Source organism: Artemia sp. Qi Xiang Cuo, chromosome 1 (genome assembly GCF_049724085.1).
Source record: "Artemia sp. Qi Xiang Cuo chromosome 1, ASM4972408v1, whole genome shotgun sequence".
Classification (NCBI taxonomy): Eukaryota; Metazoa; Arthropoda; class Branchiopoda; order Anostraca; family Artemiidae; genus Artemia; species Artemia sp. Qi Xiang Cuo.
The window spans coordinates 46,251,534-46,266,057 of record NC_142794.1 but is presented as its reverse complement, the minus strand read 5'-3'; the positions used below and the strand labels follow the sequence as shown (position 1 = coordinate 46,266,057).

Genomic DNA, 14,524 nt, shown 5'->3' with positions numbered 1-14,524 from the left:
TCCCTCCGACCCCCCATGTTCAACTTCTATTACTTATCCATTTCTCCTTCCACGTGTCATGCCAGCCTTTTTAATAAATCACCTCCATGGAATACATTTGAAAGACCAGGACAGAGATCTCTTATTTCTTTGGATTAATTACACACCCCATTTTTTTATTGAAATAATAACTACTTTAACCCACAACTGTAAAGTACAGCTTTTTTTTAAACTAAAAACTTCGAACTACATTTCATGGCCAGTAAAATAGCACGTTAATGTACGAACATCCCTCCTAAACATATTTTACAATTTGAAGTACATATCTTTTTCACCCACAACTTTACTTTACAGCTTTTTGAATACCTCAACACCAAGAAATACTTTTCAAGTACCATTTCAGAGCAAGTTACTTTCTTAATGTCCATCCTAAACCCATTTCCCAATTTAAAGTACTTATAATTTTCACCCACAACTATACTTTACAGCTTTTTGGATACCTCAACACCAAAGAAATAATTTACAAAGACAATTTCAGAGAAAGTAACTTTCTTAATGTCCCTTCTAAACCTATTTTACAATTTGATATACTTATTTTTTTCACCCACAACTATACGTTACAGCTTTTTGGTTACCTCAACACCAAGAAATACTTTTCAAAGACCTTCTCAGAGCAAGTTACTTTCTTAATTTCCATCCTGAACCCATTTTCCAACTTGAAGTACTTATCTTTTTCACCCACAACTATACTTTACAGCTTTTTGGATACCTCAACACCAAGAAATACTTTTCAAAGACCATTTCAGAGCAAGTTACTTTCTTAATGCCCCTCCTAAACCCATTTTCCAACTTGAAGTACTTATCTTTTTCACTCACAACTATACTTTACAGCTTTTTGGATACCTCAACACCAAGAAATACTTTTCAAAGACCTTTTCAGAGCAAGTTACTTTCTTAATGTCCATCCTAAACCCATTTTCAAAATTAAAGTAATTATATTTTTAACCCACAACTATACTTTACAGCTTTTTGGATACCTCAACAGCAAGAAATAATTTTAAAATACAGTATCATAGAAACGTACTTTATAACTGTAAATAATACTACTCTTTTAATACTTGATGGACAATTATAATTCACTAAAAAATATTAATTTAAGATAGTTTGTTTCCTCATAAACAATATACACTTATCAAATTTATGGCGATTGCAAGCTCAATTATTAGCGTCCCTTCTAAGCACCATTTCAATGTAGAATTAATTATATATTTCACCAACAAATACCATTGACAGCCATTTTGTTACAACAACACAAAAAAATTCATTTAAATGACACTTTCAGAGAAAGTTACTATATTAATTTCACTTCGAAACCCATTGTTAAACTTGAAGTACATATCTTTTTCACCCACAACTATACTTTACAGCTGTTTGGTTACCTCAACACCAAGAAATACTTTTCAAAGACCATTTCAGAGCAAGTTACTTTCTTAATGACCCTCCTAAACCCATTTTCCAACTTGAAGTACTTATCTTTTTCATCCACAACTATATTTTACAGCTTTTTGGATTTCTCAACACCAAGAAATACATTTCAAAGACCATTTTAGAGCAAGTTACTTTCTTAATGTCCCTCCTAAACCCATTTTCCAACTTGAAGTACTTATCTTTTTCACCCACAACTATACTTTACAGCTTTTTGCTTACCTCAATACCAAGAAATACTTTTCCCGGAAGAAGAAAAGGCCCAAGACATAAAAAATTTAAAGTTCACTTCTAAATTTTTCCGTAGAAGATAGGAAAAGTTATACCATGATTGTGATTATTTTCTGTGAAGATAAAAAGTTTCACTTTAATTCTAAATTTTCTTCAATTCAGTTTCATCCTTTCTCAAAGAGATGAAAAAATTTAAAGTTCTGTTCCAAATATTTCCCTGGAAGAAGAAAAGTTCAACTTCGATTCTGAATTTTCTCAACGAAAATGACATAAGTTATTGATCAATTCTATTTTCTCAAAATATTATAAAATTTTCCACTTCGATTCAGATTTTTCTCAGAGATGAAAAAATTTAAAATATTGTTCCAAATTTTTCTTAGAAGATAGAAAAGTTTAAGTTCTAATCTGAATTTTACCAAAGAACATAATTCAATTCTAATTTCTACAGAGAAAATAAAAAGCTTCCACTTCAGTTTTAAGTTCACCAAGACATAAAAAATTTAAAGTTCAGTTCTAAATTCTTACATAGAAGATAGGAAAAGTTATACTATGATTATGATTATTTAACATGAAGATAAAAAGTTTCACTTTAATTCTAAATTTTCTTAAATTCAGTTCCAACTTTTAACATAGCGATGAAAAAATTTAAAGTTCTGTTCCAATTTTTTCTTAGAAGATAGAAAAGTTCAAGTTCTCTTCTGAATTTTACCAAAGAACACAATTCAATTCTAATTTCACCATCGATTCTGAATTTTCTTAGGTTAGGTTAACTTATCATGAGCGCTCATGATAAGCTAACCTAATCTAACTTAGACATGGTAAAAAGATTAAATTAGGTTAGGTTAGATTAAGTTAGGTCAGGTTAAGTTAGGTTAGGTTAGGTTAGCCTACGTACGCGCGCATACGTAGGCTAACCTAACCTAACCTAACTTAACCAGACCTAACTTAACCTAGTTAGGTCAGGTTAAGTTAGGTTAGGTTAGCCTACGTACGCGCGCGTACGTAGGCTAACCTATCCTACCCTAACTTAACCTTACCTAACATAATCTCCCCTCCCATCAAAGACATGACTAATTTTAAACTTATTAAGTTAGGTTAGGTTAGCTTATCCGTAGCGGTAATGATAAGTTAAAATAAACTAGCCTAACTTAAACATGGAGAAATTTTTATTATTATTTATTAATATTTATTTATAACTAAACTAACCTATTGTTTTTGGTGCTTAGATGAATGAACTGAAATTAAGAAAAATTAGAAATAGAGTGAAACTTTTTATCTTCATGGTAAATAATAACAATCATAGTATAGCCATTCCTATCTTCTATGGGAAAATTTAGAATTGAGCTTTAAATTTTTATGGCTTTGAGAAATTATGATCTGAAATGGAATCTTTTTCATTTTCATTTAAGAATTGAGCTAACTTTTTTTTCTCCTCTCTAAGAAAATTCAGAAGAGTACTTGTAAATTTTACACTTCATAGAGAAAACTTAGAATTAAAGTGGAGCTCCATATCTTCATGAAGAATAATCACAATCAAAGTATAACTTTTTCTATCTTCTATGAAAAATTTGAAACAATATTTTAAATTTTGTCATCTCTTTGAGAAACATCTGAATTGAAGTGGAAAATTTTATATTATTTTATGAAAATAGAATTGATCAATAACTTATATAGTTTTCATTAAGAAAATTCAGAATCGAAGTTGAACATTTCTTCTTCCGGGAAAATGTTTGGAACAAAACTTTAAATTTTTTCATTTCTTTGAGAAAAGCCGGAATTGAATTTAAGAAAATTTAGAATTAAAGTGAAACTTTTTATCTTCATAGAAAATAATCACAATCATGGTATAGCTTTTACTATCTTCTACGGAAAAATTTAGAACTGAACTTTAAATTTTTTAAGTCTTGGTGAACTTAACGCTGAAGTGGAAGCTTTTTATTTTCTCTGGTGAAATTATAATTTACTTGTGTTCTTTGGTAAAATTCAGAAGAAAACTTGAACTTTTCTATCTTCTAAGAAAAATTTGGAACAGAACTTTAAATCTTTTCATCGCTATGTTAAAAGTCGGAACTGAATTTAAGAAAATTTAGAATTAAAGTGAAACTTTTTATCTTCATGGAAAATAATCATAATCATAGTATAACTTTTCCTATCTTCTATGTAAGAATTTAGAACTGAACTTTAAATTTTTTATGTCTTGGTGAACTTAAAACTGAAGTGGAAGCTTTTTATTTTCTCTGGAGAAATTAGAATTGAATTATGTTCTTTGGTAAAATTCAGATTAGAACTTGAACCTTTCTATCTTCTAAGAAAAATTTGGAATAATATTTTAAATTTTTTCATCTCTTTAAGAAAAATCTTAATTGAAGTGGAAAATTTTATAATATTTTGAGAAAATAGAATTGATCAATAACTTATTTCATTTTCATTGAGAAAATTCAGAATCGAAGTTGAACTTTTCTTCTTCCTGGGAAATATTTGGAATAGAACTTTAAATTTTTTCATCTCTTTGAGAAATGATGGAACTGAATTTAAGAATATTTAGAATTAAAGTGAAACTTTTTATCTTCATAGAAAATAATCACAATCATGGTATAACTTTTCCTATATTCTAAGGAAAAATTTAGAAGCTAACTAGACATGTTTTATGTCTTTGGCCTTTTCTTCTTCTGGGAAAAGTATTTCCTGGTTTTGAGGTATACAAAAATCTGTAAAGTATAGTTTTGTGTGAAAAATATAATTACTTCCAGTTTGAAAATTGGGTTAGGAGGGTAATTAATAAACTAACGTTCTCTTAATTGGTCATTGAAATGTATTTCTTGGTGTTGAGATATCCAAAAAGCTTTAAAGTATAGTTGTAGATGAAAAAGATAAGGACTTGTAGTTGGAAAATGGGTTTAAGAGGGTCATTTAGAAAGTAAATTGCTCTGAAATGTTCTTTGAAAAGTATTTCTTTATGTTGAGGTATACAAAAAGCTATAATGTATAGTTGTGGTTGAAAAATATAATTACTTCAAGTTGGACAATTGGTTTAGGAGTGACATTAATAAAGTAACTTTCTCTGAAATGGTCATTGAAATGTATTTATTGGTGTTGTTGTATACAAAAATCTGTCCCCTATAGTTGTGGTTTAAAAAGATAAGAACTTCAAGTTGGAAAAAGGGTTTAGAAGGGACATTAATATATTAACTTGCTCTGAAATGATATTTGAAAAGTATTTCTTGGTGTTGATTTAACCAAAAAGCTTTCAATTATATGTGTGTGATTAAAAAGATAATTAATTCAAGTTGGAAAATGGTTTTAGTAGGACATTAAGAAAGTAACTTACTACTAAATGTACTTTGAAAAGTATTTCTTGTTGTTTAGGTATACAAAAAGCTGTATAGTATAGTTTTGGTTGAAAAAGATAAGTACTTCAAGATGAAAAAAGGGTTTAGTCGTGATATTAAGAAATTAACTTGCTCTGTAATGGTCTTTGAAAATTATTTCTTGGTTTTGATGTAACCAAAAATGCAGTATGGTAAAGTTGTGGGTGAAATTGATAAGCACTTCATGTTGTATAATGGGTTTAGGAGGGACATAAAGAAAGTAAGTTGCTCTGTAATGGTATTTGAAAAGTATGTCTTGGTGTTGAGGTAACCAAAAATCTGTAAACTATATTTGTGTGATTAAAAAGATAATTACTTCAAGTTGTAAAAAGGTTTTCGGAGGACATTAATAATGTAAATTGATATGAAATTGAATTTGAAAAGTATTTCTTGGTGTTGATGTATCAAAATAGCTTTATATTATAGGTTTGGGTGTAAAAGATAATTAATTAAAGTTTAAAAAAGTTTTAAGGAGTGAGATTAATAAAGTAACTTTCTATGAAATGTTCTTTGAAAAGTATTTCTTGGTGTTGAGGTAAACAAAAAGGCAGTATATTACTGTTTTGGGTGAAAATGATAAGTACTTCAAGTTGTATAATGGGGGGAGGAGGGAGATTAAGTAAGTAACTTGCTCTGTAATTGTCTTTGAAAAGTATTTCTTGGTGATGATGTATCCAAAAAGCTGTAAAGTATAGATTTGGGTGAAAAAGATAAGTACTTCAAGTTGAAAAATGGGTTTAGAAGGGAAATTAAGAAAGTAACTTGCTCTGAAATGGTCATTGAAAAGTATTTCTTGGTGTTGAGGTATCCGAAAAGCTGTAAAGTATAGTTGTGGGTGAAAAACATATGTACTTCAAGTTGGAAAATGGGTTTAGGAGGGACAATAAGAAAGTAACTTGCTCTGAAATGGTGTTTGAAAAGTATTACTTGGTGTTGTCGAATGCAAAAAGCAGTAAAGTATAGTTGTGGGTGAAAAAGATAAGTACTTTAAGTTCGAAAATGGGTTTAGGAGGGACATTAACAAAGTAACTTGCTCTGAAATTGTATTTGAAAAGTATTTCTTGGTGTTGTGGTAAGCATACAGCTGTAAAGTATAGTTGTGTGTGAAAATGATAAGTACTTAAAGTTGAAAAATGGGTATAGGAGGGACAATAAGAAAGAAACATGATCTGAAATGTATTTTGAAAAGTATTTCGTGGTGTTGGGCATTCAGAAACCTGTAAAGTAAAGTTGTGGATGAAAAGGATGGGAACTTCAACTTGTAAAATGGGTTTAGGAAGGACATTATGAAAAGACCTGGTTCTGAAATGGTCTTTGAAAAGTATTTCTTGGTGTTGAGGTAACCAAAAAGCTGTAAAGTATAGTTGTGTTTAAAAAAGATAAGGACTTCAAGTTGGAAAATGGGTTTAGGAGGGACATTAAGAAAGTAACTAGCTCCGAAATTGTCATTGAAAGGTATGTCTGTGTGTTGAGGTAACCAAAAAGATGTAACGTATAGTTGGGAAGTAATAAGTTAAGAACTGCATGTAAGAAAACGGGTTTAGAAGGGACATTAAGAAAGCAACTTGGTTTGAAATGGTCTTTGAAAATTAATTCTTCGTGTTGATGTAACCAAAAATATGTACATTATAGGTTCGAATGAAAAAGCTAATTAGTGCAAGTGGTAAAATGGGTGTATTAGGGACATTCATAAAGTAACTTGCTCTGACATGGTCTTTGAATAGTATATCTTGTTGTTGAGGTAACAAAAAAGATGTAAAGTATAGTTTTGAATTAAAAGATAATTACTTCAACTTGTAAAATTGGTTTAGGATGGATATTAATAAAGTAACTTGCTCTGAAATGGTCTTTGAAAAGTATTTCATTGTGTTGAGGTAACCAAAAAGCTGTAAAGTATAGTTTTTGGTGAAAAAGATAAGTGCTTCAAGTTGGAAAATGGGTTTAGAATGGATATTAAGAAAGCAACTTGCTCTGGAATGGTCTTTGAAAAGTATTTCTAGGTTTTGAGTTATCCAAAAAGCTGAAAATTCTAGGTGTGGGTTAAAAAGATAATTACTACAAATTTGAAAATTGCTTTAGTAGGGACATCAAGAAAGTAACTTGCTCTGATATGGTCTTTGAAAAGTATTTCTTGGTGTTGAGGTATCCAAAAAGCTGTAAAGTATAGTTGTGGGTGAAATAGATAAGTACTTCAAGTTGAAAAATATGGTTATGAGGGAAAACAAGAAAGTATCGTGCTCTGAAATGGTCATTGAAAAGTATGTATTGGTGTAGAGGCATCCAAATATCGGTAAGTATAGTTGTGGTTGAAAAAGAAAAGTACTTCCAGTTGAAAAATGGGTTTACGAGTGACATTCAGAAATTAGCTCGTTCTGAAATGTTTTTTGAAAAGTATTTCTTTTTGTTGAGTCAACCTAAAAGCTGTACTGTATAATTTGTGATAGTTGTGAATTAAAAAGATAAGTACTTCATTTTGAAAAATGGGTTTAGGAGGGACATTAAGAAAGTAACTTGTTCTGAAATGGTCTTTGAAAAGTATTTCTTGGTGTTGAGGTAACCAAAAAGCTTTAAAGTATAGTTGTGAATGAAAAGATAAGTACTTCAAGTTGAAAAATGGGTTTAGGAGGGACATTAAGAAAGTAACTTGTTCCCGTCAGGACCTTCTGATAGGGTTCTACCGATTATGTAATCAATTTCTCAGAAATCCATTTGTCCTAGTTGATTACGTCATTATATGCACATAAATGGTGTCTCGTCCGGAGCTCCTGATAGTGTTCTACCGATAATTCAATAATTTACTAAGAAATCAATTTTACAGTGTTTTTTACTCATTATATGCACAAAAATTGATTCCCGTAACGAGCAACAGATAGGGTTATACCGATTATGTAATCAATTTCTCTGAAATACATTTGTACTAGTTGATTACGTCATTATATGCACATAAAGGGAGTCCCGTCACGAGCTCCTGATAGGGTTCTACCGATTATGTATTCATTTTCTCAGAAATACATTAGTACTAGTTGATTACGTCATTCTATTCACATAAATGGATTCCCGTCACGAGCTCCTGATAGGGTTCTACCGATTATGTAATCAATTTCTCGGGAAGTCTCTCCCTTCGATTACGCAATCAATATATCTCTTCCCCACCTTCCCCTTAGAAACAACAAATTAATTCCCCTTTTTTGAATCAATAATTCTCTTTGGAAACAACAAATTAATTCCCCTTTCGTGCATAATCAATCAATCTTGACATCACCTGTCACGTGTGATCTAAACTTTGCCATGCAAACAATTCTGGTCGAACTCCAAAGACATTAATTAACTTGACGTCATCTGTCAGACATTAATTAACTTCCCCGGAAACAATTTGATTAATGACCTTTGGAAATTTAGGTCATTGACCCCATTAAACACGTGTTCTCCCTAGGGACTCTATGCCCAAATATGGTGCCCCGTTCGGAGTCAATAAGGCATCTCTACTGGGGTTATTTACCCTCCTATCACTTTCGACTATTAAAAAGGGCACTAGGCATTTCAATTTCCAATCAAATGAGCCCTTTTGAAATTTCTACGATAAAACTTTCTATAAAAACCTTATATGCCCGCAGGGCATAACTTACAACCCTTGCCCTGAGGCTAAGGGGGTTAAATTCCCATTTCCCATAAAAAGGGCTGGGGTTTTTAAATTTTCCCATTGAACAATCCCCTTTTGAAGTTTCTACGACAACGCAATCAACAAAAACCTTATATGTCCCCAGGTCACAACTTACAACCTTTGCCCTGGGGGCTCTGGGGGTTTGTCATCGTCAAATACATAATTTTCAAAACTCTCAGCTACGTTGAACAAAATGGTTATCTCTAAACTTTGATTGAATGTGTTTGGGAAAATGGTGGGCGTGAGAGGGGGGTTAGTTGCTCTCCATTTACTTTCGACTATTAAAAAGGGCATTTGCCCTTTCAATTTCCATTCAAATGAGCCCTTTTTGAAATTTCTAGGAAAAAACTTTCTATAAAAACCATATATGCCCGCAGGGCATAACTTACAACCTTACCCTGAGGCTAAGGGGGTTATCATCCTCATAGACCTAATTTTCAGAATACTCAACTACGGTGAACAAAATAGTTATCTCAAAAGTTAGATTGGATGTGTTTGGGGAAAAGGTGGGCGTGAGATATGGTTAGTTGCCCTTCAATCACTTTCGACTATTAAAAAGGGCACTAGCCCTTTGAATTTCCAATCGAATGAGCCCTTTTTCAAGTTTCTACAACATCGCTTTCTATGAAAACCTTATATGCCCCCGGGGCATAACTGACAATCCTTGAACGAAGGCTGTGGGTGGTTGGGTTATAATCCTCAAAGACCTAATTCCCAGAACTTTCAACTACGTTGAACAAAATGGATATCTTAAAATTTGGATTGGATGTGTTTGAGGAATAATGGACGCGAGAGAGGGGTTATTTGCCCTTCAATGACTTTCGACTATTAAAAAGGACACTAGCCCTTTCAATTTCCAATCGAATGAGCCCTTTTTGAAGTTTCTACAACACTTTCTTTAAGAACCTTATATGCCCCAGGGCACAACTTACATCCCTTGCCCTGATGGCTCAGAGGGGTTTACTATCCTCAAAGGCCTAATTTCCAAAACTTTTAACTACGTTGAACAAAATAGCTATCTAAAATCTTGATTGTATGTGCTTGGGGAAAAAGTTGGCGTGAGAGGGGGATTATATATGCCCGCAGGGCATAACTTACAACCCTTGCCCTGAGGCTAAGGGGGTTATCATCCTCAAAGACCTAATTTTCAGAATACTCAACTAAGTTGAACAAAATAGGTATCTCAAAATTTTGATTGGATGTGTTTGGGGAAACGGTGGGCGTGAGATATGGTTAGTTGCCCTTAAATCCCTTTTTACTATAAAAAAAGATAGTGACCGTTTTAATTGCCAATCGAATGAGCCCTTTTTCTGGTTTCTACGACAAAGCTTTCAATAAAAACCTTATAAGCCCCCAGGGCATAACGTATAGCCCTTGCCCTGAAGCCTGTGTGGGGAGTGCTTTGCTCAAAGATATAACTTCCAGAACTTTCAACTGCGTTGAACAAAATTGCTATCTCAAAATTTTGATTGGATGTGTTTGGGGAAATGATGGGCGTGGAAGGATGTTAGTTGCCTTCCATTCCCTTTCGACTATTAAAAAGGGCACTAGCCATTTCAATTTTCAATCGAATGAGCCCTTTTTGAAGTTACTATGACAACGCTTTCTATAAAAACTTACATGCCCCCATGGCATAACTTACAACCCTGCCCCTGAGGGCTGTGGGGGGGGGGGTTGTCATCTTCAAAGACCTAATTTCCAGAATTTTCAACTACGTTGAACAATATGGCTATCTTAAAGTTTTGATTGGATGTGTTTGGCGAAATGGTGGGTGGGAGAGGGGGGTTAGTTGCCCTCCAATCACTTTCGACAATTAAAAAGGACACTAGCCCTTTGAATTTCCAATCGGATGAGGCCTTTTTGAAGTTTCTACGACAAAGCTTTCTGTAAAAACCTTATATGCCTCCAGGACAGAACTTAAAACCCTTGCCCTGAGGGCTGTGGGGGGAATGTCCTCCTCAAAAACATAGTTTCTATCTGGAAATCAACTACGCTGAACAAAATGGCTATCTCAAAATTTCTATTGGATGTTTTTGGGGAAATGGTGGGCGTGTAAAGGGGTGTTAGTTGCCTTCCAATCACTTTCGGCTATTAAAAAGGGTACTAGCCATTCCAATTTCTACTTGAATGAGCCCTTTTCGTTTCTACGACAACTCCTTCGATATGATGTGCCCTGGCCAAAACCAGAAAAAAATAATACATTGTGCCAACATCGTTCTTTACTTAGGCAGCGTTATTGCGCTGCCTATGAGTAGCCATGGCTTGATGCCCGCAACTACTTGATTTTAATTAAATATCAGCAGACTCCCGTTTGTGAGTTCCGGGTGATAGTCCCGTTTTAAACAAAACAAGCACCTTTACAGACCCATTGTTGGACAGTAGATCACTTTCTCAAGGTTTTATCCTACTAGAAAAAGACTTTTCTGAGATTGGTGAACAGTCAGTGGTTTGGAGGGGGAACAGGTGGAAGCAGGATTTTCAAACTAATTTTTTAGCTCTATTTTGGGCCATAGATCCATTCCTGAAAATTTTATTAACCTAGCCGATCTGCTCTCTGAGATAGTGAAAACTGAAAAATCGCTATCCTAAATTTCCCAAGCGTTTTGCCCTGTGGCCAAAATAAGTCTCTAGGTATGCACCTGCGAACCATACTTAAGCACTCAAAGCTAGGTCATCAACTCGTGTGGACGTGACTACAGTTGTATATATAAAGCAGGTGCTTTCATTAAATGAAACAGTGAACTTGAACACTATGGCAATTAATTATGTTCCGTATCTTTAGAAAATCACACTTAATTTTAAATGTCTTATCAAGGAGCTCTGGTTCACTGATATGCGCACGATACTTAAGTTAAGAGAGCATATGACAACACAAGTCAAAGAGTAACAGGGAACTAGGGGGAGGGTTAACGGTATAATATTGGGTAGGAATTAGATAAGACAAAAAAATGTGGGTACTCGTATGATATACCCCGGTACTTTCCCATTATATGGGCCTTTCTAAAAATTCAAGTTTGGTTAATGCTAATGAAATAAAATAGGATGAATATATAATAGTTTATAAACAAATTTGGGCTATATATTTGCACATTAGGGGGTGGGGGTGGTGGGGTTGTAAAGCATAGCATATATTAAATACGTAACCTTACCTAACCTAGGTACCTTTTTCTCCCCACAAACCCTCAAAAACAAACAGTTTAAATATCGTAAACGCATTGAAAACCATGCTAAGCTTTGCATTACTGTATAAAACATAAAATCGCGAAGAAAGCGGTATATCCTGTATAGCGGTGTCTTGAATTAACCCGTCAAAAACGGGTTTTTCGTGACTGGTTTCCTTGTAAAGACCAATATGATGGGAAAGTACCTATACCCCCTACCGCTTAAGAAGAGAAGTTAGGTTAGTCATAGTAAAATATACCTACGTATGATAAAAATATAACACTTTAGAAACAAATTTGGGTATTATATTTGCACATTGGGGGGGGGGGGGTAAAGTTCAGCAGGTTTGCATGCAAAATGTGTTAGCTACAGTTTTTCTGCATATTATGAAGTAAGAATATTTTCTGACTTAACACTGTCGAAATACTATACCCCCCCCCCCTAATGCGCAAATATATAGCCCAAACTATATATTCCCCATCTATGCTGTCACTTTTCTTTGTCTTTCCTCATGCTAAGGTGAAAGAAACTAGCGAAAGAAGCCGATTTACAGTGCGTCAATGCATCAACAACTTGAGCGGTAGGGGATATATCATACAAGTACCAAAATGTATACCATTGGATTCTCCAATTCAATGCTCTGTCCAAACATAATAACGGTTGACGCCGCAATTACGTCCGAGCCACCCTCTTCCTAATGAGGTCAAATATAGCCTTAGCTAGCAAGTAAGCTGATTTTATTTTTGAATTGACTTTACTTAGTATTATGAACCAAATCCTGATGAGAAATAAACAGAAAAGCTAATAATACCCCCCCCCCAAAAAAAAAACAAAAAAAAACTGGTGTATAACCTGAAGCTACATTCCATCCCCTTAGAAAAATTGGAATAGGACGCAATCGCTACGGCAGTGATTATTATGGTATGTTCACGATTACATTATTGACGTAAGAGCAAGGTGAAAACATTAATCGATCTGTTTTTTACTCTCTTTCTAAATCATTTTACGTGCAAATCAAATTTAAAGCCAATCTAATGGACTTTAAACTGACACCTAATTCTATATTTTTTGCAAAACAAATGCGTTTAGATTAGTGGTTAAAAACATAACAAACCCCAAAGGTATGTTTTACGTTTTTCTGTTAAGTTTATTAATATATTTTTCACTTTTATGATTTTGTCAATTGATGTAGTGTGTGATTTAATTTCTTTTCCCTCATTTTTGTAGAAGGTAAGCCATCTGAAAGTTTTCGCTTTTTAGAAAGAGAACTTAATGGAAAATCTAACGTAGGCCTACATTTGCCTAATTTTTATTTTTCTGTCCTATGCTATACTTTTACCCTAGGTTGGTACTTCAAATTTAAGACTGATTCAGTCACTTGGTAATTATGCTACATGATTGTGATTTACCTTATATTGCGAGAACAAAAAGTAAGGGATGGTATTTTGTTATTCCTTGCGTCGGCTGAGTAAACGAAACTTATGCAAACACTATTAGAAAAATTTTACTCGTTAGAGTAGATACTAACCGATCTAAATCACTCAGCCATAAAGAAGCCTGTTGTTAAATTCCAAAGAGCAGTTTAAATGAAATCACATAGCGTAAAACCAACTTTGAATTTAAACGGACCAAACCAGACCGAAAACTGTAAAGGTATCGCAGATTCCTAACCTCTACCCGGACATGTCATATACCATATCATATAAATAAATCAGGTACCCCCTTCTTAGTATTAGTGTTCGTTTCAGCGCTAGGTACGATAAGAAATACATTGACGAAACAAGTAAAAAACAAAAACAATAATCCAATTATACGGGAATTTAGACCTGATGTGAACCAAGCTTTCTGAATTTTGAATATACAAAATGAATGTAGTCATATTCTGTAGAATGCGATTCTATTAGGGAGGCGGCCTAAGACTTCTCAAATTATTCACTTATTGTAGTGGATTTCGTTTTACAGGAATCTGCTCCTTTCCTGGAATGAATTCGTGAGCATGTGTAGGATTCTTGTCTTTTATTTGTCTGCATTGTTGTGGCTCCCTTTAACACTGAGCCCTTCATTTAACGAGCAATAACAATACTTGCCTAATAAACTGATTCCTTTTGAAGGCATCAGTTTAGCCTCATGAATCATACAGATCCGAAATTAAATGCAGACACTGTTTCCTACAGTTTTTAAAAGAACTAAAACCCACATGCATGCAACGAGAAAGGACACTGAAGATCTTTACAATAGTCGGTATGCCAAGCGCAGATCTCTCTCTTTCTCTGGGAAAGCCTAGGCTTTCCAAAACCAAGACTGTTGTTTGATCACCTCGAATTGTGGCTCCCAACAATAGGCTATGCTGCCAAAGTAAAGGTCGTTTGTATATTAATATTTTCAGAAGGGGGGGGGGTATTTTCCGGGGGGAATTTTACGGGAGGGTATTTTCCGCGGGGGGGGGGGTAAACGCCGGTCACCATTAATATAATAGTAAATATTTTCTTACAGCACTATGAGTTTCATTTTCTGTGTTGTTTATTATTTATGTTTGTCAGCACTACTTTTCTATTTATTGTGTATATTCTGGCTTTTAGAAAGCATAGGGTTTAGAACCCTACTCATATTAATTTCTGCTCGTTTTGAGTTTAACTTA

General features: G+C 33.7%; 1 protein-coding gene across 4 annotated transcripts in view; it reads right to left on the bottom strand.

The window, feature by feature from the left end:
* Liprin-gamma (liprin protein kazrin) overlaps positions 1-14,065 on the bottom strand; it is a 212,433-nt gene extending 198,368 nt beyond the window's left edge. For 2 of the 4 annotated variants that reach the window (XM_089107906.1, XM_089107920.1), the window contains exon 1: positions 13,415-13,530. The gene's annotated coding sequence lies outside the window, so the exon portion shown is untranslated. Of the gene's footprint in view, positions 1-13,295; positions 13,351-13,414; positions 13,531-13,973 lie in introns of those variants that run through there. The other 2 variants (XM_089107912.1, XM_089107917.1) reach the window with 2 other exon arrangements.
* Positions 14,066-14,524: the final 459 nt, after the last annotated feature.